The sequence below is a fragment of the Schistocerca serialis genome, chromosome 5, assembly GCF_023864345.2.
Source record: "Schistocerca serialis cubense isolate TAMUIC-IGC-003099 chromosome 5, iqSchSeri2.2, whole genome shotgun sequence".
Classification (NCBI taxonomy): Eukaryota; Metazoa; Arthropoda; class Insecta; order Orthoptera; family Acrididae; genus Schistocerca; species Schistocerca serialis.
In genome coordinates this window covers 577,217,567-577,238,936 of record NC_064642.1, presented here as the reverse complement: position 1 = coordinate 577,238,936, position 21,370 = coordinate 577,217,567, and the positions used below count along the sequence as shown (strand labels likewise).

General features: G+C 37.6%; 2 protein-coding genes across 6 annotated transcripts in view; one reads left to right on the top strand and one right to left on the bottom strand.

Moving 5' to 3' along the window:
* LOC126480661 (guanine nucleotide-binding protein subunit beta-5) overlaps nucleotides 1-1,240 on the bottom strand; it is a 167,062-nt gene extending 165,822 nt beyond the window's left edge. The window contains exon 1 of one of the 3 annotated variants that reach the window (XM_050103886.1): nucleotides 1,171-1,240. The gene's annotated coding sequence lies outside the window, so the exon portion shown is untranslated. Of the gene's footprint in view, nucleotides 1-650; nucleotides 868-1,170 lie in introns of those variants that run through there. The other 2 variants (XM_050103884.1, XM_050103885.1) reach the window with 2 other exon arrangements.
* Nucleotides 1,241-2,109: 869 nt separating this feature from the next.
* LOC126480709 (bromodomain-containing protein 3-like) overlaps nucleotides 2,110-21,370 on the top strand; it is a 102,624-nt gene continuing 83,363 nt past the window's right edge. For 2 of the 3 annotated variants that reach the window (XM_050103960.1, XM_050103962.1), the window contains exons 1-2: nucleotides 2,110-2,212; nucleotides 6,618-6,723. The gene's annotated coding sequence lies outside the window, so the exon portion shown is untranslated. Of the gene's footprint in view, nucleotides 2,213-2,278; nucleotides 2,483-6,617; nucleotides 6,724-21,370 lie in introns of those variants that run through there. The other variant, XM_050103961.1, reaches the window with a different exon arrangement.

Sequence of the window (21,370 nt, the reverse complement as noted above, 5' to 3'; positions counted from 1 at the left end):
AAATAAAACAAATTCATTCTACACTTCCTGGACCACTGTTTTAATCCATGACCATGTCACAACTTGGTAAATGTTTCTGTTAATGCTATAATGTGTTCAAAGTTCTGAATTCTAGTGTACAAGCTGAAAGATAACACAGAAACCTTCAAAAGTATGTAACTAGACCTGAATATCATTTCATCATAGTGGTGTAGACTGGAAATTAAATATGTGACGCTCCTGACACTGGCACTTTTAAAATCAGATGGCTAAAGCTAAGTTTGAAAACAACTACAGATACTTCACATTAGGCTACAATGTACTGTGTTCTGTAACATTATGACAGACAAATTTTTACTCTTTAAATATAAAAAAATGCCAGAACCAAGTCAAGCTGTGTTATGAATTTATTCCGAACCAACTAGTAGGCTGGGCAAAATTGGAAAAGCTTTGACGTTGAGGAGACACATACTACTTAGAGTGCACAAATATAAAACAGAATTTAACTTAACTGGGTTAAAACTCAAAACTACATACCGCTTCGATACAAACGGAATTTGTTGACAGTTATTGAAATCTTGGGCTATTACTAAGATTCTGTCATGCGCGTAACTAAATGAAAATGTTTTTACGTGCATATATTCAATAGCACATATTTAATTAGAGATTACCTTCAACAGTGATAAATCTTAAATCAGAAGTAGGTTATGAACGCAGTTTTAAACTAGTGTTTGCCTTCTTTTGGATAGGTCAGTGCACAAATTAAACTTCATGCCCAATGTGGTCAAGGGCCACATTTCTATGTCATTTCTCCGCACATTTTGTGCTTCAAAATTCGTACACCATTTTGTCAACCAATGCAGTAGGACCAACTGAAACTGCTGAACCTCCTTGGTGTAATACAGATGATTTGTTAAACGAACAGATTGTCAAAACTAGTAAAACGAGGGTGCAGTAGGTAAACCGGATGCATAAACAATGTTTATCTCATTTCAGTGTACTTATCGAATTTACAATTTCTCATAAACTATAGTAATATTGTAAATTATGAAACTAAAACTATTTTCCTATCCCAAACGGAAATAGGTATAAATCTACCAATTATTTCTTATCCACGACAATGAAAAAAAAAAATGCTTTATTATTATTACTGGACTGAAAGCTTAGTGACTATTGATTCACCACACCTACACAATATCCGACCCGCAATGTGATTATCTTCGACAGAATCGCACACAACCACTGATATAGATCTTTAGATACGTCGGGAGAGACAAGCAAGCGCAGAATTACTGTTATTTTTGTCAGTCGTTCCACAACCTGGCACACTGTTTTAATAGCTTTAATATGCATCTGAGAATGAAACTGCGCCAGGATTCCAACAATGAGTTTAAAATAATTCAAAACTTGTCTGTTCACAATTATAACATCAAATACGTGCCCTGAGAAAAACTATACAGCTACTAATTTCCTGTAATTTTTTCATAAGTCGTTAAGAAATTGACACGAGATATTTGACATGGCTGACAACGAAATTTCCGTTTAATATTAAAAATCTCAAGTACCTTCTCGTGAAAGGAAATTGCAACTAGAGGGTGCAATGTAAAAATTATGTGAAACGTAAAATTTTAACTTCTTTTAACTACAAATAATTACGAAATATAAGAAAACTTTTTGCACGCTACAACAAAACACTCATATATGTTTTCTATTGTCGAGAAATGCAGTCCAACTTCCCGTAGCAAGGACGACTACATACGTATAACGAATGTTGTTAATGGAAAAACGGTACCTTTCGAATTTATGGACTCAAGCTAGTTCGGAGATGTACGCATGAAGTTGCTGGCCTGATATCTCCCCTCGTTCTAGCCATATGAAGTCACAGTAGTTGAGTAGTCAATTTCTGTTTCAGTACTTGTTTGTAGAAAACGAAGGGAAAAACAGTTTATTGGAAAAGAGGTGGTTCATTCTGTTGGTGGTCCTTGCCCGAGGGTAATTTCGGTTTCCTGTCTCATTAGCTATTCATAAATTACAATACGTCATATTTCACGGTATATACCAAACAAACGCATGGCTTGAAACATCATATTTTGATCTTCGCGGTAGTTTTCACTTAACATGGCCGCCAAACAGTTCCCAATTTATAGTCGCTGTGGAGGCGCTTCAATACGCGATGCTAAGGACCAACTTCAAAGAGACTATAACAAAATACTATAATCTCTGGATTATAACTGTAAGTAACTATAACCTAAAACACTAGTATTTAATTTTACTGTGTTTATATAGAATGTAGGTCAGAAGTGCCGATAATTTACACCGTAATACGATCTTCGAAGGTGCTTAAAATGCAGCAGAGTGAAGTACTGGTGTAAAAATTGTTATATAATGCAAGCTTCCCCTATAAAGCGGAGACCACCTGTGGTTGTGGTTAGCTTTTATTTACAGCAAAATACGGTGGAAAACGTGTATATTTCCTGCAACCTTCATGTACTCCGCTTCAGAAGTTAGTATTGTTTGAGGTGAACGTAATTGTAACCCATCATTGCTGCAGTAAAGTGATGTTATGCGTAAATGAAGTTTGGATGTTGATGGTAAACACTCGAGCAGCAATCACAACTCTTCCGATTTGTTTGATGTTCGTGGTGTTTCATGTGGGAAGCAATGATGCGGAAGTGCTAAATCTGTGCATGTGAAATAAAAATATGGTGGAATTTAGTGACGAAATTAATTTACGTGCTCTTGTAAAATTAACAGGGCTTATGATTGTGTATGATTTTATGCATTACAGGTGATCGTATGACTTGTTTTTCTATGTAATTCGAAAGAGAAATTGTTAGTATCAAATAGAAATATTCTAAATGATGTTCCATTGCTTTGTTATGGTGCCCTGAATGCGAATTTATAGCATTTTCATTGCTGTCCGATTCTGTAAACAAACAAGGCATAGCCGTCAACGCGTCTTAGGGTTGCGTTGCTATTATAACTTGTATGTAAACGTTAATAACTGAATTGTTTAGTGGAGTGCAACTCTTTTTTTAACTCGTATGGGGGAATTGTTAATGGTATTATTGAAGTTACCCATGTTGATGCGTTTGATGTATTAATTCAACAATTGTTTTGGATAATTTGGAGCTGTTTTGTTAATCTTTACTGATTGTATCGTGTGCTGGCGTTGTTTTTTTTTTTGAAGAGATGCATCACAAGTGATATGTTTCTGTTGGGGAATTATATAGATTGCCCATTGGCCATTGTGTTCTACACACGATTTAGGTGACTGTTAATGCTTTCATTTGTATATGTATTATAATTAGTTGGTTTGTTTACTTGAGACATCGCTTTATATTCAGATATTATGAACTATCTCATTAGATGCCCAACTACGTTTTATGCGCAATTCTAAACGCCTTTCTTGCATATAATATTTTAATTGTTTGAAGAAATTAAAATTATTTGTTGTCATACTGAAAACACACCAAGTAATAATTTTGTCAGAAGCTAAACATAGTTATATTTAAAATAGGCGACCATGAATTTGTTAAATTGTTGTTCTTTTGGAGTGTTGTCACCATTATTTGATGTTGTATGAAAAAAATTATAAAATAAGATAAAGTAATAACTCTTTTCGAAATTTCATTGATTTGTAAGATTTTGTTGTAAGCTTGTGACATTCTAATCAGTAAGAAATACAGTATTTATCACCACTGAGACTCATTTTGAAGCCAGTTCCATTGGAGATATGCAAGTTGATTCTTCAGGTTTTGTTTGTGTGCTGTTTCTCAGAAATTTTAGTGTAGTGCTTTTTCCTGTATTTCATTGGTCCTCATATGCATTTGTCTTAAAGATAACATTACATTTCCATTTTACATCACTGGAACTGGAGGATACAGATGATATCTTATAAATTCAAGGTCACTTTTGATATATTGCTTTATCTCTTTCTTGATGTGAGGGTTTATGTTCTGATGTATGAGCCGCTTAACATAGGGTGCAACTATTTGCAATAATGAAGTGTTTTTGTGCCACATTTCATATTTCCTGATACAAAATATGCAAGAAACAAATTCCAGGGTACAGTATGTATGTTCATTAACTTGAAATATGCATAATCTCTTAATACCCCAACCCCTTGCGATTTCCTCTCTTTGTTTTTGTTGGATAGGCTGTATTTCTCTGTTTTCATACTCAGTTTTAGTGTAGTTTGTGTGGTGATTAATCATGAGATTTAGCATACGATGTCTGTTATTGTAGAGAAGTAAAGTGTTAAAATGTAGTCAGTGGCCCAAGTTTTGTTAGTGCTATTGTTTTGGCCATATTGTGAAGCATAATCTGCTCCCGCTCTCCCTCCTGAAGTACTGTGATCCCCCTCAGATGCACAGTGAAAAGGGGGGGGGGGGGGAGAAAAGAAAACCCAGTCAGCTTGTGTTAAATATGAGATGTAGTGTGCATGCTGTCGAAATTAACTCCCTGTAGTTGTGGCAACAGGGAAATGAAAGGTGACACCGAGGCCAGTAGATTAAATGCCAGGATACAGTTTGGGAAGGGTAAGGGCAAGGGCAGGGGTGTCAAAACAAAATCATTGCACGTGGATATCATGGGATACAGGAACCGTACTAGCCCAGTGGTAACGTACTTGGTTTCAATATCCAACATGTCTTGCAACATTTAACAATTGCTCCCCATTTGTGGGCATAGGGATGTAAATATAATACCGTCTTTGAGGTATTGAGGAAGAACTCCAGGAGATATTGGATTGTGTCATCACCAAAACTTCCATTACACAATGACCACCTATATACATTGCTTATGGAATTACAATTGGAATGTTACTCTGTCAATAAGAATATACTCTAAAGTGAAACACACACACAGTGTATTGCAGTATTTCAAATGTAAAACAGGCAATAAAATTTTGTGGATAATTTTTACAGCAAATGTTCAAAATTTGCTTCCCCTTCAGTAGTGTTGATCCCAAATATGCACAGTCTTACAGTTCATTGCATAAGCAGGCCATTCGTCTGTCCACCTTACTTGTCCTCCTCCCTTCCTCTCCACCCCCACTCCCCGTCCTCAGTCATCAACAACTATATGCTACAGTGACAGTTATGAAGTCCGTTGCAAGTAATGTAAGATACAACATTTGCGTACATCTCTCTCTCTCTCTCTCTCTCTCTCTCTCTCTCTCTCTCTCTCTCTCTGAGAAATTTGTATGGGATATAGAAGGATGTGTGGGGTACAGATCATCGGCTTTGACCAGTGAAACAGGAAACATGTTACACGTGACTGCAAACCGTATGGCGGCTATAACGTGACATAATTACCGACCCCCCAACCCCCCGGCATAAGCTACAGATCAGTCTGTCGCCACAACCAATAATTAATTAATTTTTTTTTGAGCATCACATTTGTTGGTTTCACTAACATACTAACTGCTACCTTTTAACCTAAACTATGTCTTGGGTTAACTTACAGATCAGTTTGTCATCCCAGCCAGCAGCTATTAACATTACTACAGTGGCCAAAGCCAACAACTCATATGAAGGTTTCTCTTTACCCGTTCCTATGTAATACAAATAATAGAATGATGAACTCCATTGTATATTGAAGACATTGAGCAGTGGATAGAAATTCACAACTATACAGTGTGCAGCCATCATTGCTATTTCCAATAGTGGTCATTTTTTGTGAGACACTGATAAATTTGAAAGTTTGCATACTTTCTTGTGTGTTGCCTAAAGATCAAGAGTGCAAATCCTTACAGACAGTAAAAAAAATATGTGAGATATTGTTACCATATGCCATAAGCTAAAATGTTTACATTTTTCAAACAATGGAAAGTGGGGTGGAATGTAACAATATTGTGAAAAAGAAAGTGGCTGCTCACCATGTAGCAGAGATGCTGAGTCTCAGATACGCACAACAAAAAGGCTGTCTATAGCTTTCAGCCTTTGTCAAAATTAGATGACATACACACTGACACAAACACAACTCACACACGAGTGGGAGTTTTTGTGGGGGAGGGGGGGGGGGGCATGCATGCGTGCGTTCATTCGTTTGTCACCTAATTTTGACAAAGGCCTTACTGGCCGAAAGCTGTATTTGTGAAAGTTTTTTTGTTATGCCTATCTGTGACTCAGCATCTCCGCTATATGGTATATTTACATTTCTGTTATATAAAATGTTCTGTCAACTTGAGGTTCAGATTGTTCGTTCATGCTTTACTTTCTTGTATCACTGATCTTCCTATTTAGGTCTTCTGTAGACTGAGCTTGGAGAACTTAAAAGTTTAAGGTCCTCACTGCGTTAACATGTATAGTAAGTTTGACAAAAGTATTATTATTAATGACATTCTTGCTACGTGGTTGCAGTATTTAGGGGAGAAGATGGAAATTAGAGGAGTTAACTATTTTAAGCTGAGGCTTGTAATATAGACAGGGTGTGTATAAAATTTACATCGCCTTTCTGGAAAATTGAGTTAGAGGCTAACACCTATGTGCCTGCCTTCTGTTTTCTGGATGTGTTGCAGCCATAGAGTCACATTTGCAGTCATCAATCATTCTTCCACTCTGTTTTACTCCTTTTATTTTTCATGGTTGTACCTATCATTTTCGTGATAATACAGTGTTCTTTCTTGGTTTCAGTGATAGATGGTAGAACAAGTATCAGCCTCGCAGACGGGATTCTTCGTGCTGCGAAATACATCCCTGTGTCTCAAAGCTTTGTAGGCTGAATATATCAAGTGTTCAGGTAAGAGAATTTAACACCTTAGCTTGCAGTTTCTCTTATTAAGTAGAAAACATGGTATGTGGTAGCAACTGATATGAGTTGTATGGTTTTTGTGTTATCAGACTGCTGTAAGTAATTTATGTTTCCTAGCTTCGCTGTTTTGTAAAGAGCTGTGTTACTGCATTTGTAGGTCATTATGTTCCATCAGGTTTCTATAGGTGTTTTGATCTATTTCCTATCCCGTACTGTGATAAATTTGGGCGTGGGGAGAATTTAAGAATATATTGACAGAGTCAGTTACGGGAAATGGAGGTAGTGTGTTTGTCACATTGGACAAGAAACTCAAATCCTTTCAGGTAGAAATTGAAGCTGCAGGCGAGACTGTGTTGGCAAGACTTAGTATCAGCAGTGGGCATAAAATGGTAATTGGATCCTTCTGTCGCCTACCACACTCCCCTCTCTAATACAACCGAAAACTTTAGAGAAACCCCCATTTCTCTTGTACATAAGTTCCCCAGTTGTACTGTAATCATACGGGGGGGTCTTTAATCACCCAAAATCAACTAGGAAACTTACAGTATTCTTAGTACTACCTAGAAGACTTAGTTTGGAACACGACTCATGATGGAAATAGATTTAATACCAAAAATGGACCTAACCTCTTTGAGGATGCCCACTGACCATGATGCACTATCACAGTAATGATTACCAAAGTACAAAGGACAACTAAAATTAGTACAATGATGTATGTGTTCGGTAAACTAGATGAAAAGCATTAGAATCCTATCTCAATGATGAACTTGAAACTTTCAGCATAGAGTAGGAGCATGTAGAACAACTATGGCTCAAGTTTGAAAGGATAGTTGATCATGACTGGATACATAAATACCTAATAACACATTAACACTCCATGATACACAGACACTGCGAAGAAACTTCCAAAGAAACGGAGAGTACTGTGTAATAGGTGTTAAAAATATCGTAGGGCTGTGTGTAGAGAGATGCAGAGTAAAGTACGTATGGCTGTGAGAAGAGCAATATGTGAAGCCTTCAGGGACTATTATAGCAGACTACGGTTGAATGATCTTCCACGAAACCCAAAGAAATTCTGGTCATATGTAAAAGTTGTTAGTGGCACCCATCATTAGTGTCCAGTCTCTCGCGAATGAGAGAGGAACTGAAACTGAGAGTAGCAAAGCAAAAGCTAGAACGCTTAATTCAGTTTTCAAATGTTCCTTTACCTAGGAAAACCCAGGAGAATTGCCCCAATTTAATCCTTGTACCACTGAAAAGATGGAAAAATAAGTGGTGGTTTCAGTGGTATTGAGGAATAGGTGAAATTATTAAAATTGAACAAATCTCTAGTTCCTGATGGAAGACCTGTCGGAACCTAAACTGAATTTACGGTGGAGTTAGCTCCTCTTCTAACTATAATCAGTTGTAGATCTCTTGAACAAAATGCCATCCCCAGTGTGGAACAAAGTGGCGATCTCACCAATTTACAAAAGGAGTGATCCATGAAACTACCTTCCGATATCCTTGACACCATTTTGTTCAGAATTTTAAAACTTATTCTGAAGTCAAACATAAAGAGGTGTCTCAGAGAAAGCTCCTCCATGCCGACCAACATGGATTCTGAAAACACTGATCATGTGATACCCAAAGGCACACTTGTCTCACATGGCATACTGAAAGCTTTGGATAAAAGCAGTCAAGTAGATGCAGTATTTCTTGATTTCTGAAAAGCATTTGACTCAGTACTACAACTGCACTTGTTGTCAAAAAATATGATCGTATGGGGTATCAAGAAAAATTTGTGACTGGATTTGGGGGGGGGGGGGGGGGATCACCATCATTTGTAGAAATGATTTCATATTTTCCCCAGGAAAGTCTGTTAGACTGTTGGTGTTCAAGTTATATATTAATGATCTTGCAGACATTATTAATTGTAACCTCAGTCTTTTTGCAGATGATACAGTTATCTATGACTACTGTCTGAAAGAAGCTGCATAAATTTTCATTGAGACGATTTAAAAGTGTTGCAAAGTTTGGCAACTTGCTTTAAATATTAACGTTTCTGATGTTATGCACTTTACAAAAATGGGGGAGGGGCATATCATTCTATGACTATAATAATGGTGAGTCGCAGTTGGAATCAGCCAACTCATATAAATAACCTGATTGCAATACTTTGTAGGGATATGAACTGGAGTGATCACATAGGCTCAGTTGGTGTGAAGCAGGTGGTAGTAGATCATGCCTTGCTGGTAAAGTACTGGGGAAGTGCAATCAATTTTCAAAGAAGATTACTTACAAATCTCTTGTGCCATCCATTCGAAAATACTACTCAAGTGTGTGGGACCTTTACCAAATAGGACTAACAGAGCATATTGAACGTATACAGAGAAGGACAGCATGAACAGTCACAGGTCTTTTTGGCCTGTGGGGGAGTGTCACAGAGATGCTGAAGAACAGGGCTTGCAGGCTCTTGAAGGTAGATGTAAACTATCGTGAGAAAGCCTACTACCAAAGTTTCAAGAACTGGCTTTAAAGACTGACTGTAGAAATGTACAACTACTGCATACATAATGCTCACTTGGGATTGTGAGGACAAGATTAGATTAAATGCACCATGCACAGAGGCATTTAAACAATCATTCTTCCTGCACTCCATATTTGAATGGAATACGGAGAAATCCTAATATCTGGTACGATGGTACGTACTCTCTACACTGCACTTCAGTTGTTTGCAGAGTATAGATGTAGATGTAGATAAACTGAAAGTATTTGGAAATTTATGAATTCTTAATTTATACCTGTCTTGTAGCTTCCACGTATAGTCTAATTTTTATTTTGAAGATCATTGTTGATAGGTAAAGAGTGGACTCGAATGTGCCAAATAAAACAAATGTATTCTATTAAATTTCCAATACAGAATGTAAAAAATGTAGCTCTTTGCAGTACAAGGAATGGTACTTGTGGTTTCCTTCTTGAGTTTTTCAGCTGACGTTACATGATTTTGATTTTTCTAATGTTTCACCAGCATGAATGACTGGCATTGTCACAGCTTCATTCTCCATTGCTGGTGGTAAACTAGAGTTGAGCTCTCGGTTGGAGATTACATGTACCCCTAGCGCCAATTATTTGTGAATTTCTATGACTTTTCTGAACAAGCGAGCATGGCTGCCCTTCTCTCCAGCAAGAATTTCTGTGTTTGCAAATTTTATTATGTGGCTGGTCTACACGGCCCATGCTCCGCCATGGCCAATTTCTTCACCTAACCCAACCTGCAGTACAGTTTACGTTTAGAGATCCTCGTGTTGATGGATCATCCTGTCATTTCCACAGTCTTTTTCCACATGCACATGGTATGAGGTATATGCCTGACATTGCAAGTGGGGTCCCTTTTGCCCTTTGCCAACGTGAGAAACACTTTGATCTTTTTGTTAGATTTGTAATTAGTCTTTTTACTTTGTATGCACAAGGATTCTGTATTTGTCACCCTGGGGATGTATGGCAGAAAGGCCATACCCATTATAAATCTAACACTTAGCAAAACGACACGTCGGAAGAAGTAGTATGTGATATGACCTTTCTGCCGTACAGCCCCAGGATGATGCACAAAATTGACCTTGTTTTCTACAAACATGGCATAAAGATTATTTAGAAATCGAGAAAGATGATCAAAGAGTGTCTCATGTCAGCACAGGACAAAAGGGATCAACTTCCAATGTCAGGAATAGACTACATACCATGTACATGTGGAAATGACTTAACAATCCATCAACATCAGCACCATCATACATTAACAGTATTGCAGTTTGGGATAGATGAATAAATCAGCTGTAGAATAACATGCTCTGTATAACACCAGCCACAAAATTAAATTCATTGGCACAGAAGACCTCGCTGCGGAGAAGAGTTCCCAGGCCTACTTTCAGGAAAGCCATAAAATCGGCAAACATGAAAATAGCTTCAACAAGAAAGAGGAAAGCTTTGAGATAATGGATGTAGATTCCAGTGCTGCTGTGAATGACCATTGCAGATAGCAAAGGAGAACCACAACAGTAATGACCAGAGAAAAGTCCTCAGACATTGGTGGGACAGGTACATACAGTCTCTGACCATGACCTCAACTACAGTCTGCCACTAGCAATGTAGGATGAAGCTTTGACAATACCAGCCACTAGTGCTGACAATGTATCACAAAAATCATCAAACAAACATCGACCAAAGAACCAAGACAGAAGCCAACAGGTGATATGTCAACAAGTGACCACGAAAGTCTCAAATTTGTAATGCAATAGATGTCCCTTTTTCTCAGTTTTTGAATCAGGGGAAATGGGTGCCATTGTAATAAATAAAAAAACTGTTGACGTAGGCTTTGGATTTAGTGTGTATAGAACTTGAGAATTATTTGTTCGCCAAAATAAGAAAAATGTCTAAGGTAAAAAAAAAAGGGAAAAAAATGTTTATTTGGATTTGTATAAGTGTGGAAACGCATGGGGGGGGGGGGGGTACATTTAGCTCTGAATTGCAGCTCCAGCTTTCCTAAGTATTATTCCAAAACTTGGCACCTTACTTCAGTTGACCCTTTTTACTGACTTCTCATTACACTTGGAGAGAGAATTTTTGAGCAGAACACTATTAATTACCAGTGAACACCATCTAAAGTTTAGTGTTTACACTCTTGTTATTAGCAACTGTGGAGATATTTATATCAGTACTGCAGTCGAAGCCATATTCAGTTAGAATGACATTGCAAATTGTGATTATAGTTCTGCATCAGCTGTATAATATTGCAGAACCAATGAAAATTTGTTCTGGACTGGGACTCGAACCTGTATTTCCCACTTTGTCACAAGCAGTCACCTTAACCGCTTCAGCTATCTGAATATATAGTGTGAGTACAAGGGAGTGTAAACACCGGGACAAATGGAGATTCTGGCAACTCCTGGAAGGTGTTGGGATAGCCTAAACATCTACGGCAACCACTCGCTACAAAGCCGCGAAACCTGGTTTGAGTCCCAGTCCCACACAAATTTTCATTTCATCTGAAATATTCTACAGCTAATGTGGAACCATAATCACAGTGATAAAGTGTGTATAAGGATGATGATGGCAATAAATTATGAAATATGCATATGATCTGTAATATAGGCTGCTTGATAAAAATCTGCTGTATAAAAGATTAGAGGTGAGGCCATGTGATCTTGGGTAAACCATTTTTATTTATCAACAACCTCTTTAACGTAACAGTGATACATTGACCATGTAATTACCACTATCGTGAACCTAAACAGTGAGAATGATCAGCTCTTTTACATATTTTTAATTGTGATTAGCATAATAATTATGTTGCTTACTGTCAAGCAAATTTGTTTTGTTTTTCCATTGTAACAAAAAGAAATGTAAAGCTTGTGCTTACTCACTCCTTTCCCTCCTGAAACGTCTAGTGAATTTATCATCTTTCTGTCATTTCCAGTTGGACATTTGAGTGCTTCAGCAGTTTTCTACCAATCACATTTCTTTTCCTTCAGCATTGGTGTTGTGGATCTCTTGGATTCCAGAAATATTTGTGGTACCTACAGTCTACTGTCGGCAAAATTACATTCTTTTCATTGCTCATACAACTCGTCTCAATACCAGAAGTAGAAGAGATAGCAGAAAAATGCTTTCTGTACAGCTAGTGCTGAAGCCACCTTATTTCACATAGTAGAATGTCAAGAAGGAAGATAGGGTGGAGGAGGTGCAGAAACAAATAACCACACCTTGTGAAATATAAGTTAGGTCTTTGACATTGTGGAAAAACTGCATAGAAAGCAAACAAGCAATGGAAGTAGGTGGAGATGAAGTAAATGTTTATTAGATCTTAAAGCTAGGAGGACAATAAAAGCCGCACACATTTAGGAGGACCAGTTCCTATCCAAAGTCTAGAGTGGGAAAACACTGGATCGCTATTCAGGAGTAGAAGGATTCAAATCCTTGCACAGCCATTCTGCTTTTAACTTCACACAATTTCTCAAAATCAGTCAGTTAAGTACCGAAATGGTTTCTCTTACAAAGCAGTTGTCACCACCCTTCTCATACACTTGAGGTAATTATCTTTGTTTAATTGTGTTGATAACAGGAAGCATTAAATTCTTACTGTTCTTCCTTCCACAGCTATTGATTAAGATACCGGTAGCTAGAGCAAGGAAAGGAACTGATAAAGAGAGATTGCTTTGTCATGTGCTTCCCCTTCTCAGTAGCCATATAATCACTGCCTTGGTGTTCAGTAAGATACAAATCCACAAATTTAAATATTAAAGTAGAGTGTTCTGTTAGTAATCTGGGACATAATCATTTGGTTTGTATTGTGCTTCTGTACTGAAAAGGGATGTTTCACTTTAAATCCCCACCTCAAATCCTAGATTTGTGTAAACTTAGTTTTATACGAAATGTAATGTCATTTGTTGACTAACTTATTGATCTAAATATTTAGAATCACAATTACCTGTCAGACTGTACATTTTTTAAAATGACTTTGATTCTATATGGAACAGAAAACAAGTACTTAGCATCCTCCATGACCATATATGTTGCAAGACAGTGAGCAGTTCAAACCAGTCTTTTTGTTCACAGCTATTTTATTTTACAAAGGCTGCAGTTTAAAATACTAATGACTTTCACAGGTTTGCTGCTGTGTGTTGCATTTGGATTTTTCCCTAGTACTATTTTCTTACTCTTGGGCTGTTCCTGCTGTATATTTTCCATTCTTCCTGCTGTATATCTCCCATTCTCGCAATCATCTTTCCCACACCTTTGCTAGTTCCCACATTGAGCCACGTCATTTCTACTCTGCTTTTCTTACACTTAGCTTTCTTACCATTTTCCACTCCAGTGTCTCCCCCCCCCCCCCCCCCCCCCCTTCTTCCCAATCTCACTGTACTCCCCCCCCCCCCTTCTTCCCAATCTCACTGTACTCCCTCATGTTTATTGTTTGCACTGTGTGTGTGTGTGTGTGTGTGTGTGTGTGTGTGTGTGTGTGTGTGTGTGTGTGTGTGGATGCGCAGTCAGTCATTAACATGGCGAAGAAGTATAAATTTGGTTTATGCACTGAACTAGTTGGATATGCTGTGGGCACTCAGTGTCATAGCAGTTCGAAATCAGTAAAGATTGAAAGATGTCAAAGTCACTAGCATTTTTGTGCGTGGTGTCTGCCAGCCTTAACAAACAATATTGTGCAGTAATAACGTTGTTGTCATTGCTGAACGTTCTATACCACTATGTAGTTGCCATTGTTGAATGTCCTGTCTCATTTTATTCTTATATGTTCAGACCATTTATACCTGCTTACTGTACAGCTTTGCAAGAAGATTAGTCAGACCCTTTGGCAAATTAATGAACAATGATTTGAATGTATTCTGAGGCATTTCTAAACACTTGTTTAGTCAGATGCTGGGCTATTTGTCAGTCATCCCCTCAGAAAATATGAGCCACAGACAGTTAAAATACAATAACACTCAGAACACAGTTTATACGATTCACAAACAGGTGACACACATGACTTACCTTTCTTAGGTAAAGTGATGACTCTGGTGACAGGAGGAAGGACATCTGGTCACAAAAGTTGACATGAAAAGAAATTTGCTAAATCATGAAGGTTAGGTTAGGTTAAAGTTTTGAACTGTACAATGATATGGACACTAGGAAAGAGAGAGAGATATTCGGGCCATATAGAACAAATGTTAAAATGTGCGGCTGGGACTGAAAAATAAACTGTATATTAAAATTGTTTTAAAAACCTTGTGAAGCCATTATTGGTCCACTGTTGGTACTACTCTTTACCCATCACAGTTTGTGTGGGGTGGGACTACTGCTTGTGCCCTTCTTTAAAATCAGCTAATCGAAAATCCACACGATATATTGTGTTAGTGATAAAATTTCAGGTACATTAAGCAGGCACACATTCATTGCAGTATAAGCACCACTTTGCTCGTGAAGATGCTTCACAATAAATTATTGCAGAAACTAGATCATCAAAAAGATAACTTCATCTTATTCACTTCTGTTGTACCAAGGCAACTCACAAAACGACAGAAGATTCTTGAATCTTCAGTAATCTCCTAGTACTCACCATATCTCGACATATACTGTTCTCTTGACCTATCGAGAGAGCAACACAGTAGGTAAGACAACACGCTACAGCATGTACACATAACAAGGGGGCAGGACGATGTGTTCTGTGCAGAGAGAAACAGAGAATACTCTGTGGCATTGCCAGAGTCCCTGTCTGATGCCTCACACTCCGTCACCTACCCTGATAAGTTGCAATGCGGGGGTGAGCACTACATCTGGCCACTGTTTCTGTTTCTGACTCTTTACATTTTCAGAAAACTATCATTATTGCTTCTTAATGTAATGCTGTAGTGTTTACTTTATAACATCCGTAATGAACACTATAGTGGCTAAGTAACTTCACTATACCTACAGTAACATGAAAATAAACGCTAAATGTTCTGCACTCACCCTGATGCACATGTTCGAGACAGGCACATCAGTATGACGCTATTGGCTGGAGCAGCACGTGGTGTGCTGCTCGATGCCACTGTGCATCGTACATTACTCACCTTTGTAAGTGCACACTACTCGAGTACATCCTTCGACCACCCAGATTTGGGTCTTCCATGATTTCAGTAAATTGCTTCAGGGAAATGCATGCATGATTCCTTAAAATGAATGTTATCAATTCCCTGCATCAGTATTGTCCAACCTTAGTACGGGGTGAGTCTCTTATGGCCTCAAATTGATCTTTTAGAGTTGCTACTTCGTGGTGAAAGGTAGTGGTGAATTTTATTGTTTTGAAGTGACATAGACATTGTATTCTAACTGTAAAATTGCATAGATGAAATGGTGGTACTCACCAGTCATTGTCTTTCATGTAATTTTATAGTTTTTGAAATAAATTTTCTTTTTGATGTAATTATAACATAATTAGTGTTTGTTGCTATGCACTTTTTAGTAGAACCTTTTTCAGAAGTAACATGATTTAAACATAAAAAGAAAGTTTCAGCTTCGGTTGATTTAGATGAAATATTTACATGACCATATATATTGAGAAGTTATTTTCAAGTAATAAGTATTTACATCTTTTATGGTGAATTTTTATAGATTTCTACTCATCGTTGTGACAAGCACAGCAAAGAAGAAAATTGCACTGCTAGTTTGCTTAATAAATGGAAGTAGGAAGTCTTTGTGCCATTGGTGTGCTGTCTCTGCCAACTGCCAATCTTAGCGATAAGAAAATAATATCTATGATAGCACTTTTGTAGCCATAGATGGCCGCCTTGTTTGTTTATGTTTTGCTATGTTTGGGCTGTGTGAGTGCTATAATGAATGATGAAGCACTTTCCAGTCTGCCCTGGGAACTACATGAAACACCTTGGAGTGGAAGGTTCACTATGTTCAGTGTGAGCATCACAATACCTTCTGCAACATTCCTCCACATGGGACAGTCGATGAACGGGTTGTAGCTTACTTCCTCTCTTCATACTATTGTCAAAAACCTGCCAGGTTAAGGTGTGCACATTGTCTATACCATTTGTTAATTCATTGCTTGCTGCACTCCAAATCACTGAACTAGTAGAAGCCAGGAGACAAGGTTTTGCTTTGCCTCTGGCCCTTGCAATTTACAGAAATCAAACTTAAATAATACCATGTGTACTGTTGTAGTAGCCATTACACAATGATTGTCTTGTTTTCCCCCGAGAGGGCTTTGTTCTGTTGACTAGAATGAGAGTCTGTTGAATGTGGATGTAGTACGAGATGGGAACTTCTGTTAGCTCATGAAGAGTGCCCAGATGGAGGTTTTAATGCTGTGGCTATATTCTAATGCCTGCAGACAGTGCAAATAAAGTTATTGCAGATGTTGACAAGCTTTGTATCAGTTGTTGAATGATTACAATCATGTGGTTAGTCGTTCTTCCCTTTTGCTAATAACTACCTGTCTCCAAACTTTGGTTTATAATTTACAAAAGGCAACCTTTGTTTTCAAATAAGCTGTCCATTTGAATCAAAGAAACAGTCATATAACAGAGTTTCATCGTAACACCTTGCAGCACAGCTGGTGTGATTTATTGTTCAAGACTGAACGGTCCCAGAAATATGTTTTACAACTATTAGAGAGTTTCAAAAAGATAATGAAAACTGAAAACTGATATGTAGTTTAAAAATGAAATAGTTTATATTCATAAGTACCATCTTATAGTGAGCTCTTGATGTTTACGCAATTAGTTAATGTCTTTTTGTGCAATTAAAAAAAAAAGGACCAGAGGGAGAGTAATAAGTATAAGTTCTTCAAAAAATTTTGTGGGAAGAGCTGCCAGAATTACTGTGTTTTAACCAGCTGATTGTGCACTGTCCGCAAAGAATGGAGGTCTAGTTTGGATCCTTGCCAGCTGTTTTTACTTTATTGTGATAGTTCATTTTACTATACTCACAATTACAGAGTGACAACACTAGTTGTGGGACATTAGAATTGATCTGTTGCTTCTGTGAAGAAATAAATGTGCTGCAAAGAACTTCTCAAAATTCTTTTGTAACAAGCTATAAACCTGACAAAAGATACTGAGTCTGAAGATCTAGAAAAAATAAATAAACAAGGTTTTTTGTGAGGAGTTGCTGAAACTTTATCTTTCACTAAAAGCTGGAAAGGTTTAACTTGTAACAAATGTTGTTCCTTGAGCAAGTATCTCGTCATTCAGTTTTGTATGCCATACAAATTTCTAATTTAATAAAAAATAAAGTATGCTCTGTGTATATTAAACTGGCAGCAGATTTATGTAAAATATCAGACCATCAAGTGAGGAACTGTCTTTTCTTAGAATAATGGTTTGACCTTTTCAGTTTTGAATTTTGCATATTAGTGAGAGGTGAAGTATTGCTGTAGTAGTGAGGCACAAGTAGAATTGGTATATTTGTCAAAATACGAGTAAGTGTCAAGGTTTGATGCCAAGATACATCTTTAGGCACGGTAGTGTTCATAAATGGCAGAAATGTGTAGCTGTTTTTAGTTTTTCATCTTGTGAGTAGGAACAAATATGTAATCTTCGAGATTTTAGAAATTGTTGATTTAGTGGAGTGCAAAAATTTGTGCAGTGAACTTAATTTCAGCTGCACAGTGTCATATGCTTCCTCAGCTGCACGGTGTCATACACTTCTTGACAAAAAAGTGAAGCACGCAGAATAGGATGAGTAAAACAAATTTAAAGTTCACAGGCTGAGAGAGGCTAGGTGGTGGTACTTGTGTGGTAACAAAATCAAGTCAAATGTACAAAGAACTTTGCAGTGTGAGTCCACTTACTAATATGATGATGCACCCTCACTGGCCTGGATGATTGCACTGATTCAGTTGGGAAGGTGGTCATAAAGCTATTGTGTCCTCTCCTGAGGCAAGCTGACCCACAACTGTTGCAAGTGGTCCATGATGTCCTGGATATTGACACTGGGACTAGTTGACATCTGAGCTGGTCCCACACATGTTCTTTCGGGGACAGATTGGGGGATCTTGCTGGCCACGGGGCTACCTCAACATCATGCAGTGTGTTCATGGAGACATACTGTGTGTGAATAAGCGTCGTCCAGTTGAAAAATGACACCACAATACTGTTACATAACATATCACATGAGGACTCAGGATATCTGTGACATGTACTGTCATGCCTTCAGAGTTCCTCAGTCACTACCTGCCATGACCTGAAGTCATACTTGATGGCTCCCCACACTATGATGCCAGGAGTAACACCACTGCATCTCTCCAGAACATTGGAAGACGGTGGTCATCCAGAGTAGTGTAGAACTGCGACTCATCGCTGAACGCAATGTGACACCATTCATAAGCAGTCCACGCTTCCCAGTCACAGAACTACTCCAAATGCAGTTCTTTGTGTGGCGGTATAAATGGCAGCCTACGTATGAGACAGTAATTCTTTAGTCTGGTTGTCCTAATCTCTGACCAGTGGTGTGGGATGGCAAAGAATGTTGTGGGGTGGGGTTCATTACTTGTTCTCAGATGGCAAGTGTGGATATGAAGGGGTTATGAAGTGCTTGGTGCACAGTGTGGTGATCCTCCCTTGTGATTGTCAGGTGTGGTCAGTCAGAACCTTGATGCTGAGTATGCCTGCCCTCATGTTCCCATACTGTCCAACATGTGGCCTCTCTCACAGTGAAATGTCTGGCCTCTGTCATATTGAAATGTCCCATAAATCTGCATATTGCATGATTTGATCAGGCAGCGAAATGGAGACCCACAGTGAAACTCCTTTCAAACTCTGTCAGGTGCTCATAACACTATCTCACACGAGTACGCATCATTTCCTTGTACTTCACAATTATCACATAATGTCTTACACTGTTCACACATCTTGTATTTAGTTCCCCGCCCAGTAACAACACTAAGCATAAAAACTGATGCATACTGGTGCCCATTCTAGCTGTCCCATAGAATTGCAACTCTGATCACTTACATAACACGCCAATGGCTTATGCATTTACGAAGCTACATTGGCGTGTGACCATGTTGTCTTGAATGTGTGAATGCTTTCTTATATTACGTATTGGTTAAAAATGGGTCTGAATTAATCAAGTGCCTCAATTGGAATATGTAATACAAGAAACAGAAAGATATTATCCGTTGCTTTAGTTTCTCATAACACAGATACCATATAGGGGGATCTTAACTATTTCCATTTAATTAAACAAAACTATTCTTTCCTTTCTACAACAACAGGGAGACAGATGTCTTAATTCTGTGTTACAGTGCCCTTTTAGAAGCTGGATGAAGTACTCCGAATAGTACCACCACTGTACCCAGATATATCGAACATTAAGCAGTTGGGTAGCATGAAAGAATGTTTTCATATATGGTGTACTAGCTGACCTGACACATTTTCCTTTTCAAATTTCAGTAAATTTGTTTGTGATCTTTTGAAAAGCTGTTGGAAATTTGTAAACAAAGTAGAAATGAGAAAGAACCATTTTTTTTGAGTGATCATTATTTCAATGGGAAATTTCACATGTGAGATGAATTCTGCCTGCATTACAATGTTGAAGTGCTGGAAATGTGTAATGTACCTGGAATGTAATCAAGAAATGATAACTGTCTTCATTGTTTGAAATATGATGGCATATTGTAAAGCATTATATGACCAGCATTCGAACACATGCTGCAACCGACTGTTCCACCAATGTAGAATGATATCGTGGGATTTCCACTGGCGATGACAACAGTGACTTCATATATTGCGCATTTTCTCACAAGCGTCTTATTGGCTTGGTTTACAGTTTTTTGATTATCAGATGATATGAGATTCAGCATGATTTTGAAAATTCAGTCAAATTATGTAGATGAAAAACAGTTTTTAGTTATTCCACAATCAGTCTTTTCACCGAACTGTTCTGTGCACAATGACTATTCTACTTCTTGTGGTGAATTGCGCTCGAAATAAATCTACAGAAATTTATAGTCTGCATCCGAAGGTGGCAGTAGTGAAACTTCTCAATGGTATATTTTTTTGACCTTAGACCTGTCAAGATAAATATCTAATCTGTATAAATAAAAAATAAATGGTGTTCGTTAGTAAGTGCATCAATTCAGAACGGCTGGACCGATTAGGCTAACTCTCCATAATAGCCCGAATAAGGTTTTAGGGAAACAAAAAATTGGAAAAGTTGCCTGGAAAATTTTAAAATTCTGAAAAACCTGAAAGTGCTTTTTTCTGTGGTAGTTTATACAAAACTCAAGACCACTCATTATTTGAAAGATGTATATGTGTAGTTCTTTGTTTGCTCTGTCCATTATAGTCCTGGAAGAGTTCTCAAAAAAGAATTTGGGACAGTTACAAAGGAACCCTGGAAAATTTGGAAAAAAACTGCAAAAATCACAATTTTTGTATGCACTGACAGTAGGAACAACATATTTGGTTGATTCTGTTTTTCTTTTCTTGATTGTCGTTCCGGAATGGATATAACTCAGCTGAATGTTTTCAATTGAAAAGAAAAGACCTGGGGAAAATCTGGAAGAATGCATTCCAGCATAAATTTATTAAAAAAAGAATTACATTTGTTTTTACTTGTAAATTGTTTTACAGTCCATCCAACAATCTAGTTATTTTATTTCTGTTCCAATTCCAATTTACTTCACTACTGTGTGCCAAATGTTGTTTGACAGCTGATTGTCAAATTGTGACTCAAGCTAATCGGCCACAGAGTGATGAAAAACTGGTTCAGTTGTTTATTTTCAGTTGAACAGTGATTGTATTGTAAGTTCATCACAATTATTTCGTGAAATGATTTAGGTTTCATTGTTTTATCTCAAACAAATTTTCACATTTGCCTGTTGTCAATTTTGAAGTGACAAATGGATATACAGTAACAACAGAGTGAATCAGTTGTCTATTTTCAGGCAATGCAATGCAGTGGGTGAAGTGAAGTTGACTGGAATCGATTATAACAGACATATTCAGCATGTACAGAAGAAGAAAGAAAAAATGGGAATGTGGATGATATGCATTGAATGAGACATCATCCATCAGTAGAAACAATTGCGCGACAATGAATTTGAATAATTGCTTAAGAAGAGAAACAAAAGATATGTTGAATACTTGTCGAAGTGCATTCAGTTACAACA